Source organism: Lepus europaeus, unplaced genomic scaffold (assembly GCF_033115175.1).
Source record: "Lepus europaeus isolate LE1 unplaced genomic scaffold, mLepTim1.pri SCAFFOLD_35, whole genome shotgun sequence".
NCBI classification, from domain to species: Eukaryota; Metazoa; Chordata; class Mammalia; order Lagomorpha; family Leporidae; genus Lepus; species Lepus europaeus.
In genome coordinates this window covers 2,600,631-2,624,403 of record NW_026909223.1, presented here as the reverse complement: position 1 = coordinate 2,624,403, position 23,773 = coordinate 2,600,631, and the positions used below count along the sequence as shown (strand labels likewise).

At 37.2% G+C, this 23,773-nt stretch overlaps 1 pseudogene; it reads left to right on the top strand.

Moving 5' to 3' along the window:
• Positions 1–1,690: 1,690 nt before the first annotated feature.
• LOC133754963 (neuropilin and tolloid-like protein 2) lies at positions 1,691–3,294 on the top strand (annotated as a pseudogene).
• Positions 3,295–23,773: the final 20,479 nt, after the last annotated feature.

Sequence of the window (23,773 nt, the reverse complement as noted above, 5' to 3'; positions counted from 1 at the left end):
TTTTTACTGTGCTATTCTCGGTCCATTGCATACGAATTCCACACAACTTTGTCCAGACATTTTATGCACTTGCATAATGAAAAGATTTTGCTTTTCTCCAAAAGAATTTGTACTGTGATTTTCTCGGTCCATTGCATACGATTTCCACCAAACTTCGTCGGATATGACTGGAGGAAACAAGAAATATCCTGTTGTGTTTTGCTGAACCCAATTGCAAATATCGCTGCAGCCTCTGTGTTCTTTTCCTGATATTATCGATGGACTTTATTGTGTTGAATGTTTTTTATCAGGGAACATTTAATTTTGTGCTTGGAAACGCTAATTGGTTCCACATGGAGACACCAGCTCTACACATTCGTATTTGCTATGGAGAAAGCTAAAAGAACTGCAGCAAATAAACATGATATTTCTCTTTGTTTACATGACATTTTATGCACTAGCCTAAGGAAAAGATTTTGCTTTTCTACAAAAGAATTTTTACTGTGATTTTCTCGGTTCATTGCGTATGAATTCCACACAACTTCTTCCGGATATGACTGGATGAAACCTGAGATATACGGTTGTGTTTTGGCTAACTCAATCCCAGATATTGTGACAGCCTCTGTGTTTGTGTTTTCCGGATATTATCAACGGACTTTATTGTTTTGAATCTTTTTTTTTTTCCAGGGAACATTTAATTTTGTTCTTGGAAACACTAATTGGTTCCACAAGGAGACACGAGCTCTGCACATTAGTATTTTTAGGGAGAAAGCTAGAGGAACTGCGGCAAACAAACATGATATTTCCTTTGTATACATGACATTTTATGGACTTGCCTAATGAAAAGACTTTGCTTATGTCCATAACCATTTTCACTGTGATTTTCTCGGTCCATTTCATACGAATTCCACAAAACTTTATCCATATATGACTGCAGGAAACCCGAAATATACGCTTGTGTTTTGGCTAACACAATCCCAGATATTGCTACAGCCTCTGTGTTTGTGTTTTCTGGATATTATCGATGGACTTTATTATTTTGAATGTTTTTTTTTTCAGGGAACATTTAATTTTGTGCTTGGAAACACTAATTGGTTCCACATGGAGACACCAGTTCTACACATTCGTATTTTCCAGGGAGAAAGTAGAGGAACTGTGGCAAACAAACATGATATTTCTGCTTGTCTACATGTCATTTTATGCAATTGCCTAATGAAAAGACTTTGCTTATGTCCAAAACCTTTTTTACTGTGATTTTCTGGTCCATTGCATACGATTTCCACACCACTTTGTCCGGATATGACTGGATGAAACCAGAAATATCCGCTTGTGTTTTGGCTGACTCAATCGCAGATATTGTGACAGCCTCTGTGTTTGTGTTTTCCAGATATTATCGATGGACTTTATTGTTCTGAATGTGTTTTATGAAGTAACATTTAAATTTGTCCTAAGAAACATTAATTGGCAGCGGAGCTAGCGCCATGGTCCCGGGCAGAGCTGCTCCTGCTTCCTCCCATGCTTTCACTTCATCGTGCTTCAGCTCCCAGTCCGCGACCATGGGGGAATTGGGATGACACAGGACCCCGCCGAGGGGCTAGGGCATGGTGGGCCACCGCATCTGAGCGCTGCCCCACGGGGACGGGAGGCAGCGTGCTGGCCATCCATGGGAAGGGAGTGGGTCTGCAGCCGCCGCTACGCAGGGCCGTGAGCGCCGCCGCCTCAGTCCCTTTGTGAAGCGCTGGGCCGCTCGGGAACATGGCCCTGGAGCAGCTCTGCTCGGTCCTCAAAGTGTTCTTAATAACAATACTTGTAGTGGAAGGGATTGCTGTGGCCCAAAAGACCCCAGATGGACAAAATATTGGAATCAAGCATGTTCCTGCAACCCAATGTGGCATTTGGGTTCGAACCAGCAATGGAGGTCATTTTGCTTCACCAAATTATCCTGATTCATACCCACCAAACAAGGAGTGTATCTACATTTTGGAAGCTGCTCCACGTCAAAGAATAGAATTAACCTTTGATGAACGTTATTATGTAGAACCATCATTTGAGTGTCGATTTGATCACTTGGAAATTTGAGATGGGCCGTTTGGTTTCTCTCCTCTTATAGATCGTTACTGTGGCATGAAAAGCCCTCCATTAATTAGATCAACAGGGAGATTCATGTGGATTAAGTTTAGTTCTGATGAAGAACTTGAAGGACTTGGATTTCGAGCAAAATATTCATTTATTCCAGATTGCCAGTTTGAGCTCTCGGGAGCTGATGGAATAGTACGTTCTAGTCAGGTAGAACAGGAAGAAAAAACAAAACCTGGCCAAGCAGTTGATTGCATATGGACAATTAAGGCTACTCCAAAAGCTAAGAAAAGAAAAAAGCAGGAGTATTTGAATAAATCACTAAAACCCATGGAACAATTATTGGCATTACATCAGGGATTGTCTTGATCCTTCTCATTATTTCTATTTTAGTGCAAGTGAAGCAGCCTCGAAAAAAGGTCATGACTTGCAAAACTGCTTTTAATAAAACAGGGTTCCAGGAAGTGTTTGATCCTCCCCATTATGAACTGTTCTCACTAAGGGACAAAGAAATTTCTGCAGACCTGGCAGACTTGTCAGAAGAGCTAGACAGCCAGCAGAAGATGCGGCGCTCCTCCACTGCCTCCCGCTGCATCCACGACCATCACTGTGGATCGCAGGCATCCAGTGTCAAACAAAGCAGGACCAACCTCAGCTCCATGGAACTTCCTTTCTGAAATGATTTTGCACAACCACAGCCAATGAAAACATTTAATAGCACCTTCAAAAAAAGTAGCTACACTTTCAAATAGGCACATGAGTGCCCTGAACAGGCCCTAGAAGATAGAGTGATGGAGGAGATTCCCTGTGAAATTTATGTCAGGGGACGAGAAGATTCTGCACAAGCATCCATATCCATTGACTTTTAATATTCCACTCAAGGTGACACGTGGGTTACTAACTACATGAGTATACAGCCTATACAATACCCATGCTATTTCTGGCAGCCAACCCCTTCCCCTGTCAAAACTAAGGATGACCTTCATCTGCTATTAACCTGTTGTAATGATGACATCTTTATTATCTCAGGCAGTCTATACATGTTAAATCAACAAAGGAGCTTATTGTATGCAGTGGAAAAAGTAATATGCTGATGCTTGGTGTCATATAAACCAAGCACCACTGGTGAGATGGCACTTGAAGGGGGGAGTGGTTGTGTTGAGCCAGGCTCAGGCTGCCTCCTAGTTTTAGCAAAAGACATACTGCTCTTGACTGATAACCGCTCTGTCAATATTTTGGTCCCACAATAAAATTAAGCAAGACAAATAACTAAAATATAATAAAGGAAACCACCTTAAAAACAGAGGGACTGCAAAAAAACATTCTACTGCTACTTAAACAGTTCTAAAACATAGGAAAAGTAGGAAAAATTTATTTTCATAAAATAAGCAAAAATTTTGCAAAAATTCATCATTAAATAAAAATAATAAATCCTAACTAGTTGGAAAAAAAATAAGATTTCTTTTACATATTTTTTCTCTAACCTTGATTGTTTTATGAACCTACAATTTTACCCTTTGAGTTTCTTATTTAAAAATAAGTGGTTCATGTACCACATACTTCAGCATAGGCCTTGGTTCTGTAAATGTGTCGAAAACAGCTAGTTACCAATTAAGACCCAGAGTTGTGTTTCATCCATCTGTTTCTTGACTAATTTCTCTACTTCTGCCTTTTTGTTACTGGATGCTTAGTCCTTATTTTCTGTGAGAAGCAGTAGATGATGTGATTTATCACCTTTAAATCATATTTTGTGTTAGTTACACCAGAAGATTTCATAACCCTGGGTATATGCCATTACCATTACCAGTTATGACTAAGAATTTGAGGAAGATAACTTCTGGTTAGCCTTTGGAGTTTCCCAAATTTGGTCACATTGATTGATGGCCCATTCATTCTAATACACAGAGTGAATTCACTTTGGGGGAGGCCTGTAGTTACATATGCATTGATTCTTATTTTTAATATTTTATTTTATTTTATTATTTTATTTTTATTTTATTTTATTTTTAACGCTCTGTGTTGGTTTTTCTTATAACAAATGAGAACCAAGTTTTATGAGTTACAGGGAAATTCCTAAGCAACTGTAAGCTTTTAGATCACCTCTTACATGGGACAGTACATTTTTCTAGCTTTTAGCAAAAATAACAACTTCCCCTTTTTTTTAAACTGCACTTTTGACCTTATGTTTTTTATGGTATATAAAGCAATAATTTATAAACATGATATAAAAACTCATTTTTTTAGACTTTTGATATTATTTGATACTGGACAAACTTTATTAAATCAAAATTAAAGATCTACACTACAGATTTTGTTCAATGTTCCCATTAGAAGCTTTGTGTACAAATATGCTGCGATATACCATGCACTATAATTTGTTGTAAAGAACTTGGTAATGTGTACATAAGCTTTTTCTTTTGTTACTATATTTAGTTTGTGATAAATTCTTTACTGTGTGATATTTATTGCTTCATGTCACTACACAGATCACATACATTGTTACATGGTCCTTCAGTCATGTATATTTTGGATCTAAAAAATGTGTATGGAAAGGAATCCATTTGCCAAATTATAACAGATACGAATACCATTTAAAAGAGAAATTATCATTTTAATATTTTTATAGTAAATTCTCAAATGAGAAGTTGGGGTTTCACTAGATTTCATTTTAAATATTATGTAGATATGTTCTCTTAGATTAGTGAAAACTGTGACCTTAAATATATACACAAATACTGCCTCAGAATGTGTTTCTTTTGTCACATGTTTTATTTTTAAAAAAGTAAATATCCAGGAGATGAGGAATCTACACATGGTGCATTTATGATTTAATTTCCTGTTTTAAAAATACAATTTGGAAAGGCAAAGTAATATTTTTCAAAGAACTAATACAAGAGACATTGGATAGTTGAGTTTTTTTCAGTAACTATGCTGAATAGACACTTTTATAGATTACTTATATGAGGCAGCATTGGAACTGCATAGTAAATAATACAACTGTGTTCTCATTCCTCAAAGTAATGAAAGAGAAATTAGCTTATTTTGTATGTAAAATTATATCCATAAAAGCTGTTAGACCCATCATAACCTATAGGTTATAGTAGAAAATAATGCAGTATGCTTAACTACATTATCTATAGTCACTTGTCACCATATTTTTATTTCTCAGTTTGTATTCTGCTTTCTTTAAAAGGGCTTGAAAAAGCCTACAAAAACACAGAGCCTTTAAAGAAGACACTTTAACATTCAGATAGCACAGAAATACATGGTTTCCCAAGGGAAATTTGGATAGTAAATTTGGTTCTAAATTTTCTGTCAGTTTCTCCTTTTTACCATAGAAAACCCAGACTTGGCAGCAAAGGCTACTTTTCTCTAAGGCATAATGCTCTTTATACAGGACAGCATGGCCTCAGAATTTTAAAAAGAAGCAGAATTCGGACATAAAGGTAAATCTTAACCCAGTGAAGGCACAGCTTAGTTTGGGAGTGTTGGTTTCTGATACATCTGTTTGCAGGAAAAGAAGTAAAGGACTAGACGATGACCAGCTAAGCCAGCCCTAGACTGCCATGGGTTTTGACTCCATGGAGCCACGGATGGGTGTTAGGTCTCCGTTGTTTCTTAGCCACACTTGCTGTGGGGTCTAGGGAAAGAGAACAGAGCTATCAAATTTCAGGAGTTACTGCCAGAATCTGACTGCTGCAGATATAATCTTGCATCTCTGAGTTTAGTGGGACTACTTTACAGATTGTTTAAAGAGAAAGCCATAAATTTTAGTAATGGAAGACATGAAATGTAGCCATCTTGTTGAAGTTACAACCTCTTACACGACCCCAGTGGTAAGCACAAGGATACTTCAGAAAGTTTGTGGCAAAATGAAATCCAAAGACAAGTGTATTTTGGTGCAGAAAGTTTTTAAACCCATGCACAGTTTTTTATAACACATTTTTCATGAACTTTCTGAAGACTCATTAACAAAATGCAAATCTGGAAGAGGTAAATAATTTCAATTCAGGGACAGGGTTGAATTCACTTCCATGATATTGTCATCATCTTCCATCCCAAATTTAACTCAAAATGTAACATTTTGCAACATCTGAAGTATGTGGGGATATACTGAGATAATCCTTTATTCATGGAAGGAGGTAGAATAAAATTTCAACAAAGTTTTTCACAGATTTAAAAGGCTCCTTTGATTTAACAGCTCATCTGTCAGTGTCATTTCATATAATTATTCAGCATTAAAAGAACTCCCTTACATGCCTCTGAACATTTTTGTGTCTGATGAGGAGGATGCATGTTTGCTTCAGGATTGTGTCAACTGGTGAGACAGGCTGGAGAAAGCCTCGCTGCAGTTCCAGGAGTCATTCTCAAAGGAGACAATGCTGTCAGTGCAAAGTGGTATCTGTTCTATTGAACGTAGTAAAAATACGCCTTGAATCACACTCGAGACCCAGAAGAAAGTTCGACTTTTGAGTGTTTCTAAAGATCCAAGAAAGATAATCTGGTGCAACTTTAAAAGGGTTGAGAAGATTGGAACCCAAAGAATCCAAGTGAGTACCATGTCTCAGAAGTCCTGCCCAAGTGCTTTTTCCTTGGTTTTAGGCTGTCACCCTGCTTTTGCTGACTGTAAGTTTTAAAAGTCAAGTAGCTCTCAACAATCCAGATGTTCCATTTAAGCTTGTCATTCTGATTTAAAATGTAATTTATTCTATAATGGGTTTTATTCCCCAGAGCATAATATTTCACCATTTTTGTTTATATATGTGACACCATGTTATTCTATAGTTTTTTTGCCATGATTCCTTGGCACATGCAAGTTCTGTAAGACAATTATTGTGAATTCTTAATAAACACTGTTTGTTAACAATAAAAAAAAAGAAACACTAATTGGTTCCACAGGGAGACACCAGCTCTACACATTCGTATTTTCTACAGTGAAAGCTAGAGGAACTGTCACAAACAAACTTGATATTTCTCTTTGTATACATGATATTTTATTCACTGGTATAATGAAAAGATATTGCTTTTCTCCAAAAAAATTTGTACTGTGATGTTCTCGGTCCATTGCATACGATTACCACCAAACTTTGTCCGGATATGACAGGAGGAATCAAGAAATATCCTGTTGTGTTTTGCTGAACTCAATCCCAAATATTGCTGCAGACTGTGTTTGTTTTCCTGATATTATCGATGGACTTTATTGTGTTGAATGTTTTTTATCAGGGAACATTTAATTTTCTGCTTGGAAACGCTAATTGGTTCCACATGGAGACACCAGCTCAACACATTCGTATTTTCTAGAGAGAAACTAGAGGAACTGCGGCAAACAAACATTATATTTCTGTTTGTATAGAGTACATTTTATGCAGTTGCCTAACGAAAAGATTTGCTTATGTCCAAAACCATTTTTACTGTGATTTTCTTGATCCATTGCATACGAATGCCACAGCACTTTGTCCGGATATGATTGGAGGAAACCAGAAATATCCGGTTGTGTTTTGGCTAGCTCAATCCCAGATATTGTGACAGCCTGTGTGTTTGTATTTTCCGGATATTATCGACGGACTTTATTGTTTTGAATGTTTTTTATCAGGGAACATTTAATTTTGTGCTTGGAAACACTAATAGTTTCCACTTGGAGACACCAGCTCTACACATTCATATTATCTAGGGAGAAAGCTAGAGGAACTGTGGCAAACAAACATGATATTTCTGTTTGTTTAGATGACATTTCATGCACTTGCCTAACGAAAAGACTTTGCTTTCCTCCAAAACCATTTTTACTGTGATTTTCTCGGTCCTTTACGTACGAATTCCACACGAATTTGTCTGGATATGACTGGAGGAAACCAGAAATATCCGTTTGTGTTTTGGCTTACTCAATCCCAAATGCTCGAAAGCTTCTCTCCTTGTGTTTCCCTGATATTATCGACGGACTTTACTGTTTTGAATGTATTTTATCAGGGAACATTTAATTTTGTGCTTGGAAACACTAATTGGTTCCACATGGAGAAACCAGCTCTACACATTCGTATTTTCTGGGGAGAAAGCTAGAGGAACTGCAGCAAACAAACATGATATATTTGTTTGTATAGATGTCTTTTTATGCACTTTCCTAATGAAAAGACTTTGCTTTTCTCTAAAAGAATATTTACTGTGATTTTCTCGGCCCATTGCATATGAATTCCACACTACTTTCTCCGGATATGACTGGATGAAACCAGAGATATCCGGTTGCGTTTTGGCTAACTCAATCCCAGATATTGCTACAGCCCCTGTGTTTGTGTTTTCCGGACATTATAGATGCACTCTATTGTTTTGAATGTTTTTTATCAGGGAACATTTAATTTAGTGCTTGGAAACACTCATTGGTTCCACATGGAGACACGAGCTCTACAGATTCATAATTTCTAGGGAGTAAGCTGCAGGAACTGCGGCAAACAATCATGATATTTCTGTTTGCATAGATGACATTTTATGCACTTGCCTAACGAAAAGACGCTGCTTTTCTCCAAAACCATTTTTACTGTGATTTTCTCGATCCACTGAATAGGAATTCCACACGACTTTGTCCGGATATGACTGGATGAAACCAGAAACATCCGTTTGTGTTTTGGCTTACTCAATCCCAAATACTCGAAAGCTTCTCTCCTTGTGTTTCCCTGATATTATCGACGGACTTTATTGTTTTGAATGTCTTTCATCAGGGAACATTTAATTTTGTGCTTGGAAACACTAATTGGTTGCACATGGAGACACCAGCTCTACACATTCGTATTTTTGAGGGAGAAAGCTAGGGGAATTGTGAAAAACAAACATGATATTTCCCTTTGTGTAGATGACATTTCATGCACTTGCCTTACGAAAAGACTTTTCTTTTCTCCAGTACCATTTTTACTGTGATTGTCTCGATCCATTGCATAGGAATGCCACATCACTTTGTCCGGATATGGCTGGATGAAACCAGAAATCCCCACTTGTGTTTTGGCTAACGCAATCCCAGATATTGCTACAAACTCTGTGTTTGTGTTTTCCGGATATTATCGATGGACTTTATTGTTTTGAATGTTTTTGATCAGGGAACATTTAGTTTTGTGTTTGGAAACACTAATTGGTTCCACATGGAGACACCAGCTCTACACATTCATATTATCTAGGGAGAAAGCTAGAGGAGCTGTGGCAAACAAACATGATATTTCTGTTTGCATAGATTACATTTTATGCACTTGCCTAACAAAAAGATTTGCTTTTCTCCAAAACCATTTATACTGTGATTTTCTCGGTCCATTGCATACGAATTCCACACGACGTGGCCGGATAAGACTGGATGAAATCAGAAATATCCATTTTTGTTTTGGCTTACTCCATCCCAAATACTCGAAAGCTTCCTTCCTTGTGTTTCCCTGATATTATCGACGGACTTTATTGTTTTGAATGATTTTCATCAGGCAACATTTAATTTTGTGCTTGGAAACACTAATTGGTTTCCCATGGAGACAACAGCTCTACAGATTCTTATTTTCCTGGGAGAAAGCTAGAGGAACTGCAGCAAACAAACGTGATATTTCTGTTTGTATAGAGGACATATCATGCACTTTCCTAATAAAAAGACTTTGATTTTCTCCAAAACCGTTTTTACTGATATTTTCTCGGTCCATTGCATACGAATGTCACACCACTTTGTCCGGATATGACTGGATGAAACCTGAAATATCCGGATGTGTTTTGGCTAACTCAATCCCAGATATTGCTGCAGCCTCTGTGTTTGTGTTTCCCTGATATTATTGACGGACTTTATTATTTTGAATGTTTTTTATCAGAGAATATTTAATTTTGTGCTTGGAAACACTATTGGGTTACACATGGAGACACCAGCTCCACGCATTTGTAGTTTCTAGGGAGAATGCTAGAGGAACTGCAGCAAAGAAACATGATATTTCTTTTTGTATACGTGACATTTCATGCACTTGGCTAATGAAAAGACTTTGCTTTACACCAAAAGAATTTTAACTGTGATTTTCTCAGTCCATTGCATACGAATGCCACAGCACTTTGCCGAGATATGACTGGATGAAACCAGAAATCTCTGTTTGTGTTTTGGCTTACAATCCCAAATACTCAAAAGCTTCTCTTCTTGTGTTTCTCTGATATTATCGACGGGCCTTATTGTTTTGAATGTTTTTTTATCAGGGAACATTTAATTTTGTGCTTGGAAAAACTAATTGGTTCCACATGGAGACACCAGCTCTACACATTCATATTTTCCCGGGAGAAAGCTAGAGGAACTGTGGCAAACAAACAGGATATTTCTGTTTGTATAGATGACATTTCATGCACTTGCCTAATGAAAAGACTTTGCTTTTCTCCATAACCATTTTTACTGTGATTTTCTCGATCCGTTCCTACGAATGCCACACGACTTTGTCCAGATATGACTGGATGAATACAGAAATATCTTGTTGTGTTTTGGCTAACTGAATCCCAGATATTGCCACAGCCTCTGTGTTTGTGTTTTCTGGATGTTATCGATGGACATTATTGTTTTGAATGCATTTTATAAGGGAACATTTAATTTTGTGCTTGGAAACAGAAATAGGTTCCACATGGAGACACCAGCTCGACACATTCATATTTTTGATGGAGAAAGCCTGAGGAACTGCGGAAAACAAACATGATATTTCTGTTTGTATGCATGACATTTTATGTACATGCCTAACGAAAACACTTTGCTTTTCTCCAAAACCATTTTTACTGTGAATTTCCCGGTCCTTTGCATATGAATTCTACAAAAATTTGTCCGGATATGACCGGATGAAACCAGAAATATCCGTTTGTGTTTTGGCTTACTCAATCCCAAATACTAGAAAGCTTCTCTCCTTGTGTTTCCCTGATATCATCGACGGACTTTACTGTTTTGAATGTCTTTCATCAGGGAACATTTAATTTTGTGCTTGGAAACACTAATTGGTTGCACATGGAGACACCAGCTCTACACATTCGTATTTTAAGGGAGAAAGCTAGAGGAACTGCAGCAAACAAACATGATATTTCTGTTTCTATACATGACATTTAATGCACTTGCCTAATGAAAAGACTTTGCTTTTCTCCAAAACCAATTTTACTGTGATTTTCTCGGTCCATTGCATACGAATGCCACACCACTTTGTCTCGATATGACTGGATGAAACCAGAAATATCCGTTTGTGTTTTGGCTAACTCAATCCCTGATATTGCCGCAGCCTCTCTGTGTTTTCCGGATATTATCTACGGACTTTATTGTTTTGAATGTTTTTTATCAGGGAATATTTAATTTTGTGCTTGGAAACACTAATGGATTCCACATGGAGACACAAGCTCGACACATTCATATTTTCTAGGGAGAAAGCTAGAGGAACTGTGGCAAACAAACATGATATTTCTGTTTGTATAGATGACATTTCATGCACTTGCCTAACGAAAAGACTTTGCTTTTCTCCAAAACCATTTTTACTGTGATTTTCTCAGTCCATTGCATACGAATGCTACAACACTTTGTCTTGATATAACTGGATGAAACCAGAAATATTCGGTTGTGTTTTGGCTAACTCAATCCCAAATACTGTGAAAGCCACTCTCTTTGAGTTTACTTGATATTTTCGATGGACTTTACTGTTTTGAATGTTTTTTTATCAATGAACATTTAATTTTGTGCTTGGAAACACTAATTGGTTTCACATGGAGACACCAGCTCTACACATTCATATTTTCTAGAGTGAAAGCAAGATGAACTGCGGCAAACAATCATGACATTTCTGTTTGAATAGATGACCATTTATACGCTTGCCTAAAGAAAAGACTTTGCTTTTCTCCAAAACCATTTTTACTCTGATTTTATCAGTCCATTGCATACGAATTCCACAAAACTTTGTGTGGATATGACTGGATTTAACGAGATATATCCGGTTGTGTTTTTGCTAACTCCATCTGAAATATTGTGAAAGCCTCTGTTTTTGTGTTTTCTGGATATTATCAATGAACTTTATTGTTTTGACTGTTTTTTTTTTTACAAGGAAACATTAAATTTTTTGTTGGGAAACACTAATTCGTTCTACATGGAGACACCAGCTCTACACATTCGTATTTTCTAGGGAGAAAGCTGGAGGAACTGCGGAAAACAAACATGATATTTCTGTTTGTATAGATGACATTTCATCACTTGCCAAGCTAAAATACTTTGCTTTGTTCCAAAACCATATTTACTGTGATTCTCTTGGTCCATTGCATTCCAAAACACTTTGTCCAGATGTACGTGGATGAAACCAGATATATCCGGTTGAGTTTTGGCTAACTCAATCCCAGATATTGCTACAGCCTCTGTGTATGTGTTTTCTGGATATTATCAACGGACTTTATGGTTTTGAATGTTTTTTATCAGGGAACATTTAATTTTGTGCTTAGAAACACTAGTTGATTCCACATGGAGACACCAGCTCTACACATTCGTATTTTCTAGGGAGAAAGCTAGAGGAACTGTGGCAAAGAAACATGATATTTCTGTTTGAATAGATGAGATTTTATACACTTGCCTAACAAAAAGACTTTGCTTTTCTCCAAAACCCTTTTTACTGTGATTTTCTCGGTCCATTGCATACGTATCCCACAACTCTTTGTCCAGATATGACTGGATGAATCCAGAAATATCTGGTTGTGTTTTGTCTATCTCAATCCCAGATATTGCTACAGCCTCTGTGTTTGTTTTTTCTGTATATTATCGAGGTACTTTATTGTTTTGAATGTTTACATCAGGGAACATTTAATTTTGTGTTGGGAAACACTAATTGGTTCCACATGGAGACACTAGCTCTACACATTCATATTTTCTAGGGAGGAAGCTAGAGAAAGTGCGGCAAACAAACATGATATTTCTGTTTGTAAAGATGACATATTATGCACTGCCCGAAGGAAAAGACTTTGCTTTTCTCCAAAACCATGTTTACTGTGATTTTCTTGGTCCATTGCATACGAATTCCACACCAGATATTTCTGTTTGTATAGATGACATTTTATGCACTTGCCGAATGAAAAGAATTTTCTTTTCTCCAAAACAATTTTTACTGAGATTTTCTAAGTCCAATGCATACGAATTCTACACCACTTTTTCAAGATATGACTTGATAAAACCAGAAATATCTGGTTGTGTTTTGGCTAACTCAATCCCAGATATTACTACAGGTTCTGTGTTAAATTTTTCCGGATATTCTCGACAGACTTTATTGTTTCGAATTTTTTTTTATCATGGAACATTTAATTTTGTACCGCAGAAACACTAGTTGACTCCACATGGAGACACCAGATCTACACATTCGTATTTTCTTGGGGAAAACTAGTGGAACTGTGGCAAACAAACATGATATTTCTGTTTGAATAGATGACATTTTGTACACTTGCCTAAGAAAAGACTTTGCTTTCCTCCAAAACCATTTTTACTGTGATTTTCTCGTTCCATTGAATTCGATTTCCAGACCACTTTGTCCTAATATGACTGGATGAAATCAGAAAAATCCGGTTGTGTTTTGGCAAACTATATTCCAGATATTGCTACAGCCTCTGTGTTTGTGTTTTCTAGATATTATCGACGGACTTTCTTGTTTTGAATGTTTTTTATCAGGGAACATTTAATTATGTGCTTGGAAACACTAAGTGGTTCCACATGGAGACACAAGCTCTACACTTTGAATTTTTCTAGGCAGAAATCTAGAGGAAATGCGGCAAAAAACATCATATTTCTGTTTGTGTAGATGACGTTTTATGCACTTGCCAAAGGAAAAGACTTTGCTTTTCTCCAAAACCTTTTTTACTGTGATTTTTCGGTCCCTTGTATACTAATATCAGACCACTTTGTCCAGATATGACTGGGTGAAACCAGAAATATCCGGTTGTGTTTTGGCTAATTCAAACCCAGATATTACTACTGCCTCTGTGTTTGTGTTTTCTGGAAATTATTGATGGACTTTATTGTTTCGAATGTTGTTTATCATGGAACATTTAATTTTGTACCGTAGAAATACTAATTGGTTCCACATGGAGACACCAGCTCTACACATTCATATATTCTAGGGAGAAAACTAGAGGAACTGCGACAAACAAACATGATATTTCTGTTTGCATAGATGACATTTTATGCACTTGAACAACGAATAGACTTTGCTTTTCACCAAAACCGTTTTACTGTTATTTTCTTGGTCCATTGCATACGAATTCCATACCAGTTTGTCAGGATATGACTGGATGAAACCAGATATATCCGGTTGTACTTTTGCTAACTCAATCCCAGATATTGCTACAGCCTCTGTGGTTGTGTTTTCCGGATTTTATCAACGGACTTTTTGTATTGAATGTTTTTTATCATAGAACATTTAATATTATACCGTAGAATCACTACGTGACTCCACTTGGATCACCAGCTCTACACATTCGTATTTTCTAGGGAGAAAGCTAGATGAACTGTGGTAAACAATCATGATATTTCTGTTTGTATAGATGAAATTTTATGCACTGGCTGAAGGAAAAGACTTTGCTTTTCTCTAAAATCATTGTGCTGTGATTTACTCGGTCCATTGCATACGAAATCCACACCAGATTGTCCGGATATGATTGTATGAAAGCAGAAATATCTGGTTTTTTTTGGCTAACACAATCCAAAATATTGTGAAAGCCTCTGTGTATTCTGGATATTATCGATGGACTTTATTGTTTTGAATGTTTTATCAGGGAACATTTAATTTTGTACCGTAGAAACACTAATTGGTTCCACATGAAGACAGCAGCTCTACACATTCGTATTTTCTAGGGAGAAAGCTAGGGGAGCTGCGGCAAACAAACATGATATTTCTGTTTGTATAGATGACTTTTTATGCACTTGCCTAAAGAGAAGACTTTGCTTTTCTCCAAAACCATTTTTACTCTGATTTTATCAGTCCATTGCATACGAATTCCCCGCCACTTTGTCCGGGTATGACTGGATGAAAACAGAAATATCCGGCTGTGTTTTACTAACTCAATCCGAAATATTGTGAAAGCCTCTGTGTTTTTTGTTTTCTGGATATTATCGATGGACTTTATTGTTTTTTTTTTTTTTTGACAGGCAGAGTGGACAGTGAGAGAGAGAGAGACAGAGAGAAAGGTCTTCCTTTGCCGTTGGTTCACCCTCTAATGGCCGCCGCGGTAGCGCGCTGCGGCCGGCGCACCGCGCTGTTCCGATGGCAGGAGCCAGGTGCTTATCCTGGTCTCCCATGGGGTGCAGAGCCCAAACACTTGGGCCATCCTCCACTGCACTCCCTGGCCACAGCAGAGAGCTGGCCTGGAAGAGGGGCAACCGGGACAGGATCGGTGCCCCAACCTGGACTAGAACCCGGTGTGCCGGCGCCGCAAGGCGGAGGATTAGCCTGTTGAGCCACAGCGCCGGCCCTTTATTGTTTTGAATGCTGTTTATCAGGGAACATTTAATTTTGTGCTGGGAAACACTAGTTGACTCCACATTGAGACACCAGCTCTACACATTCTTATTTTCTATGGAGAAAGCTAGAGGAAATGCGGGAAACAAACATGATATTACTGTTTGTAAGATGACATTTTATGCACTTTACTAAAGAAAAGAATTTGCTTTTCTTCAAAACGGTTTTACTATGATTTTTCGGTGCATTGTATACAAATTCCACATCACTTTTTCCAGATATGACTGAATGAATCCAGAAATATCCAGTTGTGTTTTGGCTAACTCAAATCAAAATATTGTGAAAGCCTCTGTGTTTGTTTTTTCTGTATATTATCGATGGACTTTATTGTTTTGAATGTTTTTATAAGGGAACCTTTAATTTTGTACCATTGAAACACTAATTGGTTCCACATGGAGACACCAGCTCTACACATTCATATTTTCTAGGGAGAAAGCTAGAGGAACTGTGGCAAACAAACAAGATATTTCTGTTTGAATAGATGACCTTTTATGTGCTTGCCTAACAAAAAGAATTTGCTTTTCTCCAAAACCGTTTTTACTGTGATTTTTCGGTCCATTGTATACGAATTCCATACCACTTTCCAGATATGACTGGATGAATCCAGAAATATCTGGTTGTGTTTTGGCTAACTCAATCCCAGATATTGCTACAGCCTCTGTGTTTGAGTTTTCTGGATATTATCGATGGACTTTATGGTTTTGAATGTTTTTTTGACAAGGAACATTTAATTTTGTGCTGGGAAACACTAATTGGTTCCACATGGAGACACCAGTGCGACACATTCATATTTTCTAGGGAGAAATCTAGAGGAACTGCGGCAAAGAAATATGATATTTCTGTTTGTATATATGACAATTTATATATTTGCCAAAGGAAAAGACTTTGCTTTTTTCCAAAACCATTTCACTGTAATTTTCTCGGTCCATTGCATTCGAATTCCACACCATTTTGTCCGGATATGACTGGATGAAACCAGAAATATCCCGTTGTGTTTTGGCTAACTCAATCCAAAATATTGTGAAAGCCTCTGTGTTTGTGTTTTCCGGATATTATCTACGGACTTTATTGTTTTGAATGTTTTTTATCAGGGAATATTTAATTTTGTGCTTGGAAACACTAATGGATTCCACATGGAGACACAAGCTCGACACATTCATATTTTCTAGGGAGAAAGCTAGAGGAACTGTGGCAAACAAACATGATATTTCTGTTTGTATAGATGACATTTCATGCACTTGCCTAACGAAAAGACTTTGCTTTTCTCCAAAACCATTTTTACTGTGATTTTCTCAGTCCATTGCATACGAATGCTACAACACTTTGTCTTGATATAACTGGATGAAACCAGAAATATTCGGTTGTGTTTTGGCTAACTCAATCCCAAATACTGCGAAAGCCACTCTCTTTGAGTTTACTTGATATTTTCGATGGACTTTACTGTTTTGAATGTTTTTTTATCAATGAACATTTAATTTTGTGCTTGGAAACACTAATTGGTTTCACATGGAGACACCAGCTCTACACATTCATATTTTCTAGAGTGAAAGCAAGATGAACTGCGGCAAACAATCATGACATTTCTGTTTGAATAGATGACCATTTATACGCTTGCCTAAAGAAAAGACTTTGCTTTTCTCCAAAACCATTTTTACTCTGATTTTATCAGTCCATTGCATACGAATTCCACAAAACTTTGTGTGGATATGACTGGATTTAACGAGATATATCCGGTTGTGTTTTTGCTAACTCCATCTGAAATATTGTGAAAGCCTCTGTTTTTGTGTTTTCTGGATATTATCAATGAACTTTATTGTTTTGACTGTTTTTTTTTTTACAAGGAAACATTAAATTTTTTGTTGGGAAACACTAATTCGTTCTACATGGAGACACCAGCTCTACACATTCGTATTTTCTAGGGAGAAAGCTGGAGGAACTGCGGAAAACAAACATGATATTTCTGTTTGTATAGATGACATTTCATCACTTGCCAAGCTAAAATACTTTGCTTTGTTCCAAAACCATATTTACTGTGATTCTCTTGGTCCATTGCATTCCAAAACACTTTGTCCAGATGTACGTGGATGAAACCAGATATATCCGGTTGAGTTTTGGCTAACTCAATCCCAGATATTGCTACAGCCTCTGTGTATGTGTTTTCTGGATATTATCAACGGACTTTATGGTTTTGAATGTTTTTTATCAGGGAACATTTAATTTTGTGCTTAGAAACACTAGTTGATTCCACATGGAGACACCAGCTCTACACATTCGTATTTTCTAGGGAGAAAGCTAGAGGAACTGTGGCAAAGAAACATGATATTTCTGTTTGAATAGATGAGATTTTATACACTTGCCTAACAAAAAGACTTTGCTTTTCTCCAAAACCCTTTTTACTGTGATTTTCTCGGTCCATTGCATACGTATCCCACAACTCTTTGTCCAGATATGACTGGATGAATCCAGAAATATCTGGTTGTGTTTTGTCTATCTCAATCCCAGATATTGCTACAGCCTCTGTGTTTGTTTTTTCTGTATATTATCGAGGTACTTTATTGTTTTGAATGTTTACATCAGGGAACATTTAATTTTGTGTTGGGAAACACTAATTGGTTCCACATGGAGACACTAGCTCTACACATTCATATTTTCTAGGGAGGAAGCTAGAGAAAGTGCGGCAAACAAACATGATATTTCTGTTTGTAAAGATGACATATTATGCACTGCCCGAAGGAAAAGACTTTGCTTTTCTCCAAAACCATGTTTACTGTGATTTTCTTGGTCCATTGCATACGAATTCCACACCAGATATTTCTGTTTGTATAGATGACATTTTATGCACTTGCCGAATGAAAAGAATTTTCTTTTCTCCAAAACAATTTTTACTGAGATTTTCTAAGTCCAATGCATACGAATTCTACACCACTTTTTCAAGATATGACTTGATAAAACCAGAAATATCTGGTTGTGTTTTGGCTAACTCAATCCCAGATATTACTACAGGTTCTGTGTTAAATTTTTCCGGATATTCTCGACAGACTTTATTGTTTCGAATTTTTTTTTATCATGGAACATTTAATTTTGTACCGCAGAAACACTAGTTGACTCCACATGGAGACACCAGATCTACACATTCGTATTTTCTTGGGGAAAACTAGTGGAACTGTGGCAAACAAACATGATATTTCTGTTTGAATAGATGACATTTTGTACACTTGCCTAAGAAAAGACTTTGCTTTCCTCCAAAACCATTTTTACTGTGATTTTCTCGTTCCATTGAATTCGATTTCCAGACCACTTTGTCCTAATATGACTGGATGAAATCAGAAAAATCCGGTTGTGTTTTGGCAAACTATATTCCAGATATTGCTACAGCCTCTGTGTTTGTGTTTTCTAGATATTATCGACGGACTTTCTTGTTTTGAATGTTTTTTATCAGGGAACATTTAATTATGTGCTTGGAAACACTAAGTGGTTCCACATGGAGACACAAGCTCTACACTTTGAATTTTTCTAGGCAGAAATCTAGAGGAAATGCGGCAAAAAACATCATATTTCTGTTTGTGTAGATGACGTTTTATGCACTTGCCAAAGGAAAAGACTTTGCTTTTCTCCAAAACCTTTTTTACTGTGATTTTTCGGTCCCTTGTATACTAATATCAGACCACTTTGTCCAGATATGACTGGGTGAAACCAGAAATATCCGGTTGTGTTTTGGCTAATTCAAACCCAGATATTACTACTGCCTCTGTGTTTGTGTTTTCTGGAAATTATTGATGGACTTTATTGTTTCGAATGTTGTTTATCATGGAACATTTAATTTTGTACCGTAGAAATACTAATTGGTTCCACATGGAGACACCAGCTCTACACATTCATATATTCTAGGGAGAAAACTAGAGGAACTGCGACAAACAAACATGATATTTCTGTTTGCATAGATGACATTTTATGCACTTGAACAACGAATAGACTTTGCTTTTCACCAAAACCGTTTTACTGTTATTTTCTTGGTCCATTGCATACGAATTCCATACCAGTTTGTCAGGATATGACTGGATGAAACCAGATATATCCGGTTGTACTTTTGCTAACTCAATCCCAGATATTGCTACAGCCTCTGTGGTTGTGTTTTCCGGATTTTATCAACGGACTTTTTGTATTGAATGTTTTTTATCATAGAACATTTAATATTATACCGTAGAATCACTACGTGACTCCACTTGGATCACCAGCTCTACACATTCGTATTTTCTAGGGAGAAAGCTAGATGAACTGTGGTAAACAATCATGATATTTCTGTTTGTATAGATGAAATTTTATGCAATGGCTGAAGGAAAAGACTTTGCTTTTCTCTAAAATCATTGTGCTGTGATTTACTCGGTCCATTGCATACGAAATCCACACCAGATTGTCCGGATATGATTGTATGAAAGCAGAAATATCTGTTTTTTTTTGGCTAACACAATCCAAAATATTGTGAAAGCCTCTGTGTATTCTGGATATTATCGATGGACTTTATTGTTTTGAATGTTTTATCAGGGAACATTTAATTTTGTACCGTAGAAACACTAATTGGTTCCACATGAAGACAGCAGCTCTACACATTCGTATTTTCTAGGGAGAAAGCTAGGGGAGCTGCGGCAAACAAACATGATATTTCTGTTTGTATAGATGACTTTTTATGCACTTGCCTAAAGAGAAGACTTTGCTTTTCTCCAAAACCATTTTTACTCTGATTTTATCAGTCCATTGCATACGAATTCCCCGCCACTTTGTCCGGGTATGACTGGATGAAAACAGAAATATCCGGCTGTGTTTTACTAACTCAATCCGAAATATTGTGAAAGCCTCTGTGTTTTTTGTTTTCTGGATATTATCGATGGACTTTATTGTTTTTTTTTTTTTTTGACAGGCAGAGTGGACAGTGAGAGAGAGAGAGACAGAGAGAAAGGTCTTCCTTTGCCGTTGGTTCACCCTCTAATGGCCGCCGCGGTAGCGCGCTGCGGCCGGCGCACCGCGCTGTTCCGATGGCAGGAGCCAGGTGCTTATCCTGGTCTCCCATGGGGTGCAGAGCCCAAACACTTGGGCCATCCTCCACTGCACTCCCTGGCCACAGCAGAGAGCTGGCCTGGAAGAGGGGCAACCGGGACAGGATCGGTGCCCCAACCTGGACTAGAACCCGGTGTGCCGGCGCCGCAAGGCGGAGGATTAGCCTGTTGAGCCACAGCGCCGGCCCTTTATTGTTTTGAATGCTGTTTATCAGGGAACATTTAATTTTGTGCTGGGAAACACTAGTTGACTCCACATTGAGACACCAGCTCTACACATTCTTATTTTCTATGGAGAAAGCTAGAGGAAATGCGGGAAACAAACATGATATTACTGTTTGTAAGATGACATTTTATGCACTTTACTAAAGAAAAGAATTTGCTTTTCTTCAAAACGGTTTTACTATGATTTTTCGGTGCATTGTATACAAATTCCACATCACTTTTTCCAGATATGACTGAATGAATCCAGAAATATCCAGTTGTGTTTTGGCTAACTCAAATCAAAATATTGTGAAAGCCTCTGTGTTTGTTTTTTCTGTATATTATCGATGGACTTTATTGTTTTGAATGTTTTTATAAGGGAACCTTTAATTTTGTACCATTGAAACACTAATTGGTTCCACATGGAGACACCAGCTCTACACATTCATATTTTCTAGGGAGAAAGCTAGAGGAACTGTGGCAAACAAACAAGATATTTCTGTTTGAATAGATGACCTTTTATGTGCTTGCCTAACAAAAAGAATTTGCTTTTCTCCAAAACCGTTTTTACTGTGATTTTTCGGTCCATTGTATACGAATTCCATACCACTTTCCAGATATGACTGGATGAATCCAGAAATATCTGGTTGTGTTTTGGCTAACTCAATCCCAGATATTGCTACAGCCTCTGTGTTTGAGTTTTCTGGATATTATCGATGGACTTTATGGTTTTGAATGTTTTTTTGACAAGGAACATTTAATTTTGTGCTGGGAAACACTAATTGGTTCCACATGGAGACACCAGTGCGACACATTCATATTTTCTAGGGAGAAATCTAGAGGAACTGCGGCAAAGAAATATGATATTTCTGTTTGTATATATGACGATTTATATATTTGCCAAAGGAAAAGACTTTGCTTTTTTCCAAAACCATTTCACTGTAATTTTCTCGGTCCATTGCATTCGAATTCCACACCATTTTGTCCGGATATGACTGGATGAAACCAGAAATATCCCGTTGTGTTTTGGCTAACTCAATCCAAAATATTGTGAAAGCCTCTGTGTTTGTGTTTTCCGGATATTATCAACGGACTTTATTGTTTTGAATGTTTTTATCAGGGAACATTCAAAATTGTACCGTAGAAACACTACTTGACTCCAATGGATCACCAGCTTTGCACATTCGTATTTTCTAGGGAGAAAGCTGCAAAAACTACGGCAAACAAATATGATATTAATGTTTGTATAGATGACATTTTATGCACTGGCCGAAGGAAAAAATTTTGCTTTTCTCGAAAACCATTTTACTGTGATTTTCTCGGTCCATTGCATTCGAATTCCACTCAACTTTGTCCGGATATGACTGGATGAAACCAGAAATATCCGGTTATATTTTGGCTAACTCAATCCCAGACATTGCTACAGCCACTATGTTTGTGATTTCCGGGTATTATAAATGGACTTTATTGTTTTGAATGTTTTTTTATCAGGGAATATTTAATTTTGTGCTGGGAAACACTAGTTGACTCCACATGGAGACGCCAGCTTTCCACATTCATATTTTCTAGGGAGAAAGCTAGGGGAACTGCTGCAAAGAAACATGATATTTCTGTTTGTATAGCTGACATTTTATGCACTTGCCTGAGGAAAAGACTTTGCTATTCTCCAAAACCATTTTTACTGTGATTTTCTCGGTGCATTGTATACGTATTATGCACCACTTTGTCCGGATTTGAATGGATGAAACCAGAAATATGCGGTTGTGTTTTTGCTAACTCAATCCCAGATATTGCTGCAGCCTCTGTGTTTCTGTTTTCCAGATAATATCGACAGACTTTATTATTTTGAATGTTTTTTATCAGTGAACATTTAATTTTGTGCTTGGAAACACTAGTTGACTCCACATGGAGACATCAGCTCTACACATTCGTAATTTCTAAGGAGAAATCTAGAGGAACTGCGGCAAACAAACATGATATTTCTGTTTATATAGATGACATTTCATGCACTTGTCTAACGAAAAGACTTTGCTTTTCCCAGAACCATTTTTACTGTGATTAAAACAGTCCATTGCATACCAATTCCACACCAGTTTATCCGGATATGCCTGGATGAAACCAGAAATATACGGCTTTGTTTTGGCTAACTCAATCCCAGATATTGCTACAGCTTCAGTGTTTCTGTTTTCTGGATATTATCAACATAGTTTATGGTTTTGAATGATGTTTTATGAGGGAACATTTAATTTTGTGCTGGGAAACACTAGTTGACTCCACATGGAGACATAAGCTCTACACATTCGTATTTTCAAGGGAGAAAGCCAGAGGAACTGTGGCAAACAATCATGATATTTCTGTTTGTATAGATGACATTTTATGCACTGGCCGTATGAAAAGACTTTGCTTTTCTCCAAAACCATTTTTACTGTGATTTTCTCGGTCAATTGCATACGAATTCCACAGCACTTTGTCCGGATAGGACTGGAGAAACCAGAAATATCCAGTTGTGTTTTGGCTAACTCAATTCCAGATATTGCTACTGCGTCTGTGTTTGTGATTTCCGGATGTTATCAATGGACTTTATTATTTTGAATATTTTTTATGAGGGAACATTTAATTTTGTGCTGGGAAACACTAGTTGACTCCACATGGAGTCACCAGCTCTACATATTCGTATTTTCTAGGGAGGAAGCTAGAGGAACTGTGGCAAACAAACATGATATTACTGTTTGTATAGGTGACATTTTATGCACTTGCCTAATGGAAACACTATGCTTTTCTCCAATACCATTTTTATTGTGATTATTTATGTCCATTTTGTAGGAATTCCACACCACTTTGTCTGAATATGATTCGATGAAACCAGAAATATCCTGTTGTGTTTTGGCTAACTCAATCCCTTATGTTGCAACTTCCTCTGTGTTTGTGTTTTCTGGATATTATCGATGTACTTTATTGTTTTGAATGTTT